Genomic DNA, 14335 nt, shown 5'->3' on the forward strand with positions numbered 1-14335 from the left:
TTCTGAACTATCCTTTTATCATTTCTGTCAATTTCGATTTTGTTTGAGTGCTGCATTATTTTCTGATGCTAAACTCTATTAAATGTCTTCTCAAGTCTATAAAGCATAGATACACAGTTTTTTTTTGCACTTCCAGATATCTTTCGATCATTGCCCTCACATTAAAGATGCCCTCTCTTGTTCCTTTCTTTGGTATGAATCCTGACTGAGTATGATCTATCTCTCCTTCTCTTGATTGATCATTTATTTCCAAAATGATTATTAAAATATTTTTCATCACATGGCTGATGAGATTTATTGTCCTGTGCTCTGAACATTCTTGGGCTTTTATTTCCTCTGGGAGCTCAATGGACACTGGCTGCATAAGATCCACAGGTATGAATCCTGTGCTGTAAATTTGGTTGCAGAGGTCTGTCAGTTTCCCAATGCTAGTATCATTCAGGGTGCTCAGGCAATCTGCTGGTATCTCACCGTTTCCACATGCTTTCTTTGATTTCATCTTTTTGATCATTGCACTGACTTCTGCCTTTCTTGTCTCTGGTCCTTCTCTTCCCTTTGGTGGTACCAATTCAACTCCGTCGTCATCGTCATACAGCTCACTAAGTACTCCACCCGTTGTTTCTCTACCCTTTCTTTTTCGAAGAGAGGTTCACCTTCCTTGCTCATTATACAGCCACTAATTGTGGCTATTTTCTTCTTGTCTGGCAGTGCTTTAACTTTCTCATGCAATTCTCTCATATTTTGTCTTTTCTCTAGTTCTATTTCCTTGCAACAGTAGTCACACCACCTTTCCTTGGCCGCCCTGTATGCTTTTCAATCTGCCTTTCTATTTTGTCATATTTTTCTTTATTGATCTTATTCTGTCTCCTTTTCTCCATCATATCTAGTATGTCATCAGTCATCCACTCTTGAAGTTTCCTCCTCTCTTTCTTAGGGACGAGTTACTCAGTTGCTATGTATTTCATGCTCTGTTTCAACCTTTACCAATGTCTTTCTGTTTTTTCCTTCTCACTCAGATCTTGCACTGTGGGGTGTATAGTATAGTTTGTGAGGAGTAGGAACCTTGTTCCCTTGTCAGCCGCACATCCATGACAGCATGGGTATGGTCAAGGAGCACTGGTCTCCTACTGCTATGCAACTTTTACTTATACCTCCAAGGAGCTGGTAGTGCACACCAGCGGGCACACCTTGGGGCCTCGCCTCGACTGGCATGTTAGACTAAGTGAGGTGGAACAGCAACTTCATAGGGTTTCAAGTGCACAAAGCCTGGACTGACGGCTGAGGTAGAAGTACTCACTATTAGATTCATTGGCTCAGAAGGTGCAATAGGAAAAGGTGTGACACATCTAGGGCAGAGTCATGACGGGTAAGGACAAATGGTCAATCATCTTGGAAGAGTCAGGGTACTCACCAAGTATTCACCTATAGTTACTCATGAAACGTCCTGTACCAGACAAACAAACATCCTAATTTATATGAACAAAAGAGCTGAACACCAGCGGTGAGGCACGAATGACCGCCCTTGACATCAGGGCTGCAATTGACCGAGTATGGCATCAAGGAAACCGGAAGGCAATGGGAATCAGAATCAGGGGGAAAGTTCTCCACTGGTTGGAGTCATACTGAGCACAAATGAAGATGGTTGTGGTTGGAGGTGAATCATCTCAGCCCCAGGACAGCACTGCAGGAGTTCCTCAGGGTAGTGCCCTAGGGCCAACCATCTTCAGCTGCTTCATCAATGACGTTCCCTCCATCATAAGGTCAGAAGTGGAATGCTCGCTGATCAATGCACAATGTTCAGCACAATTCACGACTCTTCAAATACGGAAGTAGCACGCCTCCCGATGGAGCAAGACCTGGACAACATCCAGGCCTGGACTGATAAGTGGCAAGTAACAGTCGCGCCACACAAGTGTCAGGCAATGACCATCTCAAACAAGGGAGAATCTAACCATCTCCTCTTGATGTTCAATGGCATTACCAGGGCTGCATCCCCCACTATCAACACCCTAGGGGCTTACCATTGACCAGAAAGATGAACTGGAGTAGCCATATAAATTCCATGGCTACAAGAGCACATCAAGGCTAGAAATTCTGCTGCGAATAACTCACCTCCTATCTCCCCAATGCCTGTCCACCATCTACAAGGCACAAGTCAGGTGTGTGATGGAATACTCTCCACTTGCCTGGATGGGTGCAGCTCCAAAGACACTCAAGAAGCTCGACATCATCCAAGACAAAACAAGCCGCTTGCTTGACACCCCAATGACCACCCTCAACATTCATTGCCTCCAACACAGGCGCATAGCGGCAGTATTGTGTACCATCGGCAAGATGCACTGCAACAACTGATCAAGACTCTTTCAGCAGTGCCTTTTTCAGAAGAAAAAGGTCAGCAGATGCATGGGAACACCACCATCTGCAAGTTCCCCTCCAAGCCACACATCATCCTGACTTGGAACTATATTGTCAAAATCCAGTAACCCCCTTCCTAACAGCACCGTTCGAGTACTGACACCACAAGGACAGCAGCAGTTCAAGAAGGCAGCTCACCACTACTTCCACAAGGGCAATTAGGGATGGGCAACAATTGCTGTTTAAGCCAGCGACGACCACATCCCATGAACGAATAAATTACAGAAAGGTGTGCTTATCAGACCAGAGACACAAACAATGCAATTTAATGACAGGCAACATTCTGGTAGCAGTAAAACCAACATACCAATTTACAGAAAGTGACCTTCCTGCATCAGTAACACAAGCATCCAAAGTTCAGAAAAGTCAACTACGTGAAACAATAAATCACCTCCCCTTCCCGCTGATGAGGCTAGACCTTATGTGACCTTCTAACATGTTGTGTTTTATTTTCAGATTTCCAGCATCTGTCATATTTTGGTTTGGTTTCCAGTTAACTGAAAGTAAGCTTCCTGCACCAGAGAGATCAAACATCCCAATTTACTGACAGGTGACATCCCTGCACCAGAAACACAAACATCCCATTTTACTGACAGGTGATCTTCTGCACCAGAGACAAAATCAACCCGATTTACTTACAGGTAACCTTCCTGTACCAGAGAGACAAACATCCCAATTTACTGACAGGAGACATTCTTCTAACAGTGAGACACAAACATCCCAATATCTTCTTTGGCCTCCTTATCTCGACAGACAATGGGTAAGCGCCTGGAGGTGGTCAGTGGTGTGTGCAGCAGCGCCTGGAGTGGCTATAAAGGCCAATTCTAGAGTGACAGGCTCTTCCACAGGTGCTGCAGAAAAATTTGTTTGTCGGGGCTGTTACACAGTTGGCTCTCTCCTTGCACTTTTGTCTTTTTTCCTGCCAACTGCTAAGTCTCTTCGACTCGCCACACTTTAGCCCTGTCTTTATGGCTGCCCGCCAGCTCTGGCGAATGCTGGCAACTGACTCCCACGACTTGTGATCAATGTCACAGGACTTCATGTCGCATTTGCAGACGTCTTTAAAGCGGAGACATGGACGGCCGATGGGTCTGATACCAGTGGCGAGCTCGCTGTACAATGTGTCTTTGGGGATCCTGCCATCTTCCATGTGGCTCACATGGCCAAGCCATCTCAAGCGCCGCTGACTCAGTAGTGTGTATAAGCTGAGGATGTTGGCCGCCTCGAGGACTTCTGTGTTGGAGATACAGTCCTGCCACCTGATGCCAAGTATTCTCCGGAGGCAGCGAAGATGGAATGATATACTGACTGGTGAACTTCCAAGACCACAGAGACACACATCACAATTTCCTCACAGGTGAATTTCCTGTACCAGACAGACAAACATCCCAATTAACTGACAGGTGAACTTCCTGTACCAGAGTCACAAACATCCCAATTTACTGACAGGTGATCTTCCTGTACCAGAGACACAAACATCCCACTTTACTGACAGGTGACCTTCCTGCAGCAGAGAGACACAAACATCCCAATTTACTGACAGGTGAACTTCCTGTACCAGAGACACAAACATCCCAATTTACTGACAGGTGACCTTCCTGTACCAGAGACACAAACATCCCAATTTATTGACAGGTGACCTTCCTGAACCAGAGACACAAACATCCCACTTTACTGACAGGTGACCTTCCTGCAGCAGAGAGACACAAACATCCCAATTTACTGACAGGTAACATTCCTGTACCAGAGACACAAACATCCCACTTTACTGACAGGTGACCTTCCTGTACCAGAGACACAAACATCCCAATTTACTGGCAGGTGAACTGCCTGTACCAGAGACACAAACATCCCAATTTACTGACAGGTGACCTTCCTGTACCAGAGACACAAACATCCCAATTTACTGGCAGGCGAACTTCCTGTACCAGAGACACAAACATCCCAATTTACTGACTGGTGATCTTCCTGTACCAGAGACACAAACATCCCAATCTATTGGCTGGTGAACTTCCTGTACCAGAGACACAAACATCCCAATTTACTGACTGGTGACCTTCCTGTACCAGAGACACAAACATCCCAATTTACTGACTGGTGACCTTCCTGTACCAGAAGCACAAACATCCCAATTTACTGACTGGTGACCTTCCTGTACGAGGGACACAAACATCCCAATTTACTGACAGGTGACATTCCTGTACCAGAGACACAAACATCCCAATTTACTGACTGGTGACCTTCCTGTACCAGAGACACAATCATCCCAATTTACTGACAGGTGACCTTCCTGTACCAGAGACACAAACATCCCAGTTTACTGACTGGTGACATTCCTGTACCAGAAACACAAACATCCCAATTTACTGACTGGTGACCTTCCTGTACCAGAGACACAAACATCCCAATTTACTGACAGGTGACCTTCCTGTACCAGAGACACAAACATCCCAATTTACTGACAGGTGACATTCCTGTACCAGAAACACAAACATCCCAATTTACTGACTGGTGACCTTCCTGTACCAGAAACACAAACATCCCAATTTACTGACAGGTGACATTCCTGTACCAGAGACACAAACATCCCAATTTACTGACAGGTGACCTTCCTGTACCAGAGACACAAACATCCCAATTTACTGACTGGTGACCTTCCTGTACCAGAGTCACAAACATCCCAATTTACTGACAGGTGACATTCCTGTATCAGAAACACAAACATCCCAATTTACTGACTGGTGACCTTCCTGTACCAGAGACACAAACATCCCAATTTACTGACAGGTGACCTTACTGTACCAGAGACACAAACATTCCAATTTACTGACTGGTGACCTTCCTGTACCAGAGTCACAAACATCCCAATTTACTGACAGGTGACATTCCTGTACCAGAAACACAAACATCCCAATTTACTGACAGGTGACATTCCTGTGCCAGAAACACAAACATCCCAATTTACTGACAGGTGACATTCCTGTACCAGAAACACAAACATCCCAATTTACTGACTGGTGACCTTCCTGTACCAGAGTCACAAACATCCCAATTTACTGACAGGTGACTTTCCTGTACCAGAGTCACAAACATCCCAATTTACTGACAGGTGACATTCCTGTACCAGACAGACAAACATCCCAATTAACTGACAGGTGAACTTCCTGTACCAGAGTCACAAACATCCCAATTTACTGACAGGTGATCTTCCTGTACCAGAGACACAAACATCCCACTTTACTGACAGGTGACCTTCCTGCAGCAGAGAGACACAAACATCCCAATTTACTGACAGGTGAACTTCCTGTACCAGAGACACAAACATCCCAATTTACTGACAGGTGACCTTCCTGTACCAGAGACACAAACATCCCAATTTATTGACAGGTGACCTTCCTGAACCAGAGACACAAACATCCCACTTTACTGACAGGTGACCTTCCTGCAGCAGAGAGACACAAACATCCCAATTTACTGACAGGTAACATTCCTGTACCAGAGACACAAACATCCCACTTTACTGACAGGTGACCTTCCTGTACCAGAGACACAAACATCCCAATTTACTGGCAGGTGAACTGCCTGTACCAGAGACACAAACATCCCAATTTACTGACAGGTGACCTTCCTGTACCAGAGACACAAACATCCCAATTTACTGGCAGGCGAACTTCCTGTACCAGAGACACAAACATCCCAATTTACTGACTGGTGATCTTCCTGGACCAGAGACACAAACATCCCAATCTATTGGCTGGTGAACTTCCTGTACCAGAGACACAAACATCCCAATTTACTGACTGGTGACCTTCCTGTACCAGAGACACAAACATCCCAATTTACTGACTGGTGACCTTCCTGTACCAGAGATACAAACATCCCAATTTACTGACTGGTGACCTTCCTGTACGAGGGACACAAACATCCCAATTTACTGACAGGTGACATTCCTGTACCAGAAACACAAACATCCCAATTTACTGACTGGTGACCTTCCTGTACCAGAGACACAAACATCCCAATTTACTGACTGGTGAACTTCCTGTACCAGAAGCACAAACATCCCAATTTACTGACTGGTGACCTTCCTGTACGAGGGACACAAACATCCCAATTTACTGACAGGTGACATTCCTGTACCAGAGACACAAACATCCCAATTTACTGACTGGTGACCTTCCTGTACCAGAGACACAATCATCCCAATTTACTGACAGGTGACCTTCCTGTACCAGAGACACAAACATCCCAGTTTACTGACTGGTGACATTCCTGTACCAGAAACACAAACATCCCAATTTACTGACTGGTGACCTTCCTGTACCAGAGACACAAACATCCCAATTTACTGACAGGTGACCTTCCTGTACCAGAGACACAAACATCCCAATTTACTGACAGGTGACATTCCTGTACCAGAAACACAAACATCCCAATTTACTGACTGGTGACCTTCCTGTACCAGAAACACAAACATCCCAATTTACTGACAGGTGACATTCCTGTACCAGAGACACAAACATCCCAATTTACTGACAGGTGACCTTCCTGTACCAGAGACACAAACATCCCAATTTACTGACTGGTGACCTTCCTGTACCAGAGTCACAAACATCCCAATTTACTGACAGGTGACATTCCTGTATCAGAAACACAAACATCCCAATTTACTGACCGGTGACCTTCCTGTACCAGAGACACAAACATCCCAATTTACTGACTGGTGACCTTCCTGTACCAGAGACACAAACATCCCAATTTACTGACAGGTGACCTTCCTGTACCAGAGTCACAAACATCCCAATTTACTGACAGGTGACTTTCCTGTACCAGAGTCACAAACATCCCAATTTACTGACAGGTGACTTTCCTGTACCAGAGACACAAACATCCCAATTTACTGACAGGTGAACTTCCTGTACCAGAGTCACAAACATCCCAATTTACTGACAGGTGACTTTCCTGTACCAGAGACACAAACATCCCAATTTACTGACAGGTGACTTTCCTGTACCAGAGTCACAAACATCCCAATTTACTGACAGGTGACTTTCCTGTACCAGAGACACAAACATCCCAATTTACTGACAGGTGACGTTCCTGTACCAGAGTCACAAACATCCCAATTTACTGACAGGTGACTTTCCTGTACCAGAGTCACAAACATCCCAATTTACTGACAGGTGACCTTCCTGTACCAGAGTCACAAACATCCCAATTTACTGACAGGTGACTTTCCTGTACCAGAGACACAAACATCCCAATTTACTGACTGATGACCTTCCTGTACCAGAGACACAAACATCCCAATTTACTGGCAGGCGAACTTCCGGTACCAGAGACACAAACATCCCAATTTACTGGCAGGTGAACTTCCTGTACCAGAGACACAAACATCCCAATCTACTGGCTGGTGAACTTCCTGTACCAGAGACACAAACATCCCAATTTACTGACAGGTGACCTTCCTGTACCAGAAACACAAACATCCCAATTTACTGACTGGTGACCTTCCTGTACGAGAGACACAAACATCCCAATTTACTGACAGGTGACATTCCTGTACCAGAAACACAAACATCCCAATTTACTGACTGGTGACTTTCCTGTACCAGAGACACAAACATCCCAATTTACTGACAGGTGAGCTTCCTGTACCAGAGACACAAACATCCCAGTTTACTGACTGGTGACCTTCCTGTACCAGAAACACAAACATCCCAATTTACTGACTGGTGACCTTCCTGTACCAGAGACACAAACATCCCAATTTACTGACAGGTGACATTCCTGTACCAGAAACACAAACATCCCAATTTACTGACTGGTGACCTTCCTGTACCAGAGTCACAAACATCCCAATTTACTGACAGGTGACTTTCCTGTACCAGAGTCACAAACATCCCAATTTACTGACAGGTGACCTTCCTGTACCAGAATCACAAACATCCCAATTTACTGACAGGTGACTTTCCTGTACCAGAGACACCAACATCCCAATTTACTGACTGATGACCTTCCTGTACCAGAGACACAAACATCCCAATTTACTCGCAGGCGAACTTCCGGTACCAGAGACACAAACATCCCAATTTACTGACTGGTGATCTTCCTGTACCAGAGACACAAACATCCCAATTTACTGACTGGTGACCTTCCTGTACCAGAAACACAAACATCCCAATTTACTGACTGGTGACCTTCCTGTACCAGAGTCACAAACATCCCAATTTACTGACAGGTGACCTTCCTGTACCAGAGTCACAAACATCCCAATTTACTGACAGGTGACTTTCCTGTACCAGAGACACAAACATCCCAATTTACTGACTGATGACCTTCCTGTACCAGAGACACAAACATCCCAATTTACTGGCAGGCGAACTTCCGGTACCAGAGACACAAACATCCCAATTTACTGACTGGTGATCTTCCTGTACCAGAGACACAAACATCCCAATTTACTGGCAGGTGAACTTCCTGTACCAGAGACACAAACATCCCAATCTACTGGCTGGTGAACTTCCTGTACCAGAGACACAAACATCCCAATTTACTGACAGGTGACCTTCCTGTACCAGAATCACAAACATCCCAATTTACTGACAGGTGACTTTCCTGTACCAGAGACACCAACATCCCAATTTACTGACTGATGACCTTCCTGTACCAGAGACACAAACATCCCAATTTACTCGCAGGCGAACTTCCGGTACCAGAGACACAAACATCCCAATTTACTGACTGGTGATCTTCCTGTACCAGAGACACAAACATCCCAATTTACTGGCAGGTGAACTTCCTGTACCAGAGACACAAACATCCCAATTTACTGACTGGTGACCTTCCTGTACCAGAAACACAAACATCCCACTTTACTGACAGGTGACCTTCCTGTACCAGAGTCACAAACATCCCAATTTACTGACAGGTGACCTTCCTGTACCAGAGTCACAAACATCCCAATTTACTGACAGGTGACTTTCCTGTACCAGAGACACAAACATCCCAATTTACTGACTGATGACCTTCCTGTACCAGAGACACAAACATCCCAATTTACTGGCAGGCGAACTTCCGGTACCAGAGACACAAACATCCCAATTTACTGACTGGTGATCTTCCTGTACCAGAGACACAAACATCCCAATTTACTGGCAGGTGAACTTCCTGTACCAGAGACACAAACATCCCAATCTACTGGCTGGTGAACTTCCTGTACCAGAGACACAAACATCCCAATTTACTGACTGGTGACCTTCCTGTACCAGAAACACAAACATCCCAATTTACTGACTGGTGACCTTCCTGTACGAGAGACACAAACATCCCAATTTACTGACAGGTGACATTCCTGTACCAGAAACACAAACATCCCAATTAACTGACTGGTGACCTTCCTGTACCAGAGACACAAACATCCCAATTTACTGACAGGTGAGCTTCCTGTACCAGAGACACAAACATCCCAGTTTACTGACTGGTGACCTTCCTGTACCAGAAACACAAACATCCCAATTTACTGACTGGTGACCTTCCTGTACCAGAGACACAAACATCCCAATTTACTGACAGGTGACATTCCTGTACCAGAAACACAAACATCCCAATTTACTGACTGGTGACCTTCCTGTACCAGAGACACAAACATCCCAATTTACTGACTGGTGACCTTCCTGTACCAGAGACACAAACATCCCAATTTACTGACTGGTGACCTTCCTGTACCAGAAACACAAACATCCCAATTTACTGACAGGTGACCTTACTGTACCAGAGACACAAACATTCCAATTTACTGACTGGTGACCTTCCTGTACCAGAGTCACAAACATCCCAATTTACTGACAGGTGACATTCCTGTACCAGAAACACAAACATCCCAATTTACTGACTGGTGACATTCCTGTACCAGAAACACAAACATCCCAATTTACTGACAGGTGACATTCCTGTACCAGAAACACAAACATCCCAATTTACTGACTGGTGACCTTCCTGTACCAGAGTCACAAACATCCCAATTTACTGACAGGTGACTTTCCTGTACCAGAGTCACAAACATCCCAATTTACTGACAGGTGACTTTCCTGTACCAGAGACACAAACATCCCAATTTACTGACAGGTGACCTTCCTGTACCAGAGTCACAAACATCCCAATTTACTGACAGTTGACTTTCCTGTACCAGAGACACAAACATCCCAATTTACTGACTGGTGACCTTCCTGTACCAGAGACACAAACATCCCAATTTACTGACAGGTGAACTTCCTGTACCAGAGATACAAACATCTCAATTTCCTGACAGATGAACTTCCTGAACGAGTGACAAAAGTATCCCAATTTACTGACAAGTGACCACCCCCGGACGAGAGATGCAAACATTCCAATCTATTGACAGGCGACCTTCCTGTACCAGTGGCACAAAAATCTCAATTTACTGACAGGTGACTGTATCTAAAGACATAATCATCTCAATTTACTGACACGTGATCCTCCTGTATCAGAAAGACAATCATCCCAATTTACAGACAGATGACCTTCCTGTACCGGAGGTACATATATCCCAATTTACTGGCAAGTGTGCTTCCTGTACCAGAGACACAAACATCCCGAATTACTGGCAGGTACCCTTCCGGTACCACTGACTCAGATATGTGATTGTACCGAAATGCATCCTTATTGTGCCAATGATTTAAACATTGCAGTTTACTAATAGTGAAGAATCAATTTCTCATTCACTTGATAGGAGTTTTGCACTTTTTTGGCTCTGGCCTTCTCGGATACAGACGGGATCCTTCATGAGGGTGTTAACTGAAAGTCTGTCAGATGTCTTGCCCTGCTGCAATGTCTTCGTTTACTTTTGTGTTTTGACTGGCAGTTATTAAATATGTAAAAAAAAAGCATGACATTACTCTATTTAATACTATGCTCCTTTTCTAATATTGTAATGTTCATTGGGATCTCTGTGTAGCAACCTTTGACAGAGCTTAATTTGTGTCTGATATAACACTATCAGATCTGCGCAGAGTGGTGGTGGGGATACTTTCGGATTGAGCCAGCTATTTGGAAAGAGTGTGGGCAGTAGAATTGGCATGGGGTTATGGGGAGGTAGCAGCGCCGTGAGATTACTTTGGGATTGAAAATTAAACACTTACAGGGAGAGCGCTGACAGTGGGGTTGGTTTTGAATTGTTGTGGGGGAGAGCATGGAGATGAGATGAGTTATGGTTGATTGCAGGACTATGAGGATACAGCAGGATAGTCAAATTTGTTTCATGATTGATACAGTGCTGAGCAGAGAGTGTGGCCGGCACAGACACGATGGGCCAAGTGGCCTCTTTCTGTGCCTTAAACGTTCTATGTTTTTTCTACGATAGGCAGCTATGGAGAGAGAGCAGTGCCGTGGAAATAATTTGAAACTCATGCAGGGCAATGCGGAGAGAACGGGCAATAAAAAATAAGTTTGGAGTGAGACACGGTTATGGGAGAGCGCGGGGATATGGGAATTGTTTAATTATTTGATCTATAAATCCAAAAACATCCAACTGTTCGTTTTTGGAGGTCCTGAGGTCGTCTCCAGCGCTACGTAAATGCAATTTCCTTCCCATTTCCTGTATCAATTGAGCACCGCCTATATTAATGAGCCCAGTGGTTTCCTTTTGGAAATTTAAGTGTTTGTATGGCTCATGCATAATTATTTGAAATTAGGTAACACTGCACTGTACTATTTATGAAATCAAGTTATTCTTCTGTATACGAGTTTAGTTTAAGCAAGGGTAGAAACCCTGTTTGCTAAACAGAGCGGTGGACTAAAATAATTGGTGGTACCATCAACTTACAGTCTTAATCAGACTTCGATTTCTGAGATGAACGACTATTTTTTATTCTTTTTTTCATCCAATACCGCAATTTACTGCCCATAAATATAGAGCTGAATCTGAATGTTGATGGATGGATTTCTTAAGGGAAAATCATGGTTTACTAACTTGCTCGAGTTTTTTGAGGAGGTAACAGAGAAGGTTGATGAGGGTAATGCTGTTGATGTGGTCTACATGGACTTTCAAAAGGCATTTGATATAGTGCCACACAACAGACTTGTGTGCAAACATGTAGCTCATGGAATAAATGGGACAGTAGCAACATGGATACGAAATTGGCTGAGTGACAGGAAACAAAGAGTCCTGGTTAATGGATGTTTTTCAGGCTGGAGGAAGGTTTGTAGTGGAGCTCCCCAGGAATCAGTGTTGGTATCCTTGTTTTTCTTGATATATATTAATGACCGAGACCTTGGTGTACAGGGCACAATTTCAAAGTTTGCAGATGATACAAAACTTGGAAGCATTGTGAACTGTGAGGAGGATAGTGTGAAACTTCAAAGGACATAGACAAGTTGGTGGAATGGGCAGACAGGTGGCAGATGAAGTTCAATGTAGATAAATTTGAGGTGATTCATTTTAGTAGGGAGAACATGGAGAGGCAATATAAAACAAAGAGAGCAATTTTAAAGGGGGTGCAGGAGCAGAGGGACCTAGGTGCATATGTGTACTATTCATTTAAGGTGTCAAGACAGGTTGAGAGAGCAATTAATAAAGCATACAGTATCCTGGGCTTTATTAACGGGGGCATAGAGTACAAGAGCAAGGAAGCTATGTTGAACGTGTAAGACACTAGCTCGACCTCAGCTGGAGTATTGGGTCCAGTTCTGTGAGCCACACTTGAGAAAAGGCGCGAGGGCATTGGAGAAAGTGCAGAAGAGATTCACAAGAATGGTTCCAGGGGTGAGGAATTTCGGTTATGCAGATAGATTGGAGAAGTTAGGACTGTTTTCCTTGGAGAAGTGAAGGCTGAGAGGTGAGTTGATAGAGGTATTCAAAATCATGAGGGGTCTGGACAGAGTAGAAAGAGAAAAACTGTTCCCACTCGTGAAAGGGTCGAGAACAAGAGGACACAGATTTAAAGTATTTGGGAAGAGAAGCAAAAATGACATGAGGAAAAACTTTTTCACGCAATAAGTGGTTAAGGTCTGGAATGCACTGTCTGAGAGTGTGGTGGAGTCAGGTTCAACTGAAGCATTCAAAAGGGAATTAGATTGTTATATGAAAAGGAAGAATGTGCAAGGTTATGGGAAGAAGACAGGGGAATGGAACTGAGGGAGTTGCTCTTTCAGAGAGCCACCATGAATATGATGGGCAGAATGGCCTCCTATTGCACGGTAACAATTGTGTGATTCTGTGAACACATACGCCATAATGGGAGTGAAGCTATATGGAAGAGAGGAATCAGAAAGTGAGAGTAAGCTCTTTTGTAAAAGTAAGTCTATGCTTCAAGGTCGCCTGAGTGTGAGTTGAGAGAAAAAAGGAAATGGCTTTTGCACTGATTATTAAGAAGATAAGGAGAGTTTAAACTTTTTTTAAAATGACAGATTAGAGAAGCCAAATAAGGTAATCTTTGGCTAGGGAGTTATTGCATATTGCTCATACAAAGCTCCTGTTAAATATATCCCCTTAAAAAAAAATTATTCCTTTTTTTTCTCCTCTAAAAAGCTGGTGATATATCTTATGCTGAAATGTCTGAGCATGTCATAATTGGATCACTTTGGATCGAGTTGAATTGTTAACAGTTGAGATCAATTCAGGCTTCGAATGCCTTTCCAAGGAACATCAGGAGTAGGTGCCATGAGAAGTGGAGTGAGTGTTTAGTGTGATGATAGAGTGGAAGAGGGTGCCGCAGAGGAAATGCTTCCTTTAGAAAGCCGAAAGGGAAGAGGAGATGCCTTTGGTGGTGGCATCACGTTGGCAGAAATGGCAGAGGATGATGCATTGAATGTAAATACTAGTGGGCTGGAAAGTGAGGCTACAGAGAACGTTGTCATGGCTCTAGAAGGGGAAGGGGTGAGGACAGAAGTGTGGGAAACG

The sequence above is a fragment of the Heterodontus francisci genome, chromosome 34 (genome assembly GCF_036365525.1).
Source record: "Heterodontus francisci isolate sHetFra1 chromosome 34, sHetFra1.hap1, whole genome shotgun sequence".
Taxonomy (NCBI): Eukaryota; Metazoa; Chordata; class Chondrichthyes; order Heterodontiformes; family Heterodontidae; genus Heterodontus; species Heterodontus francisci.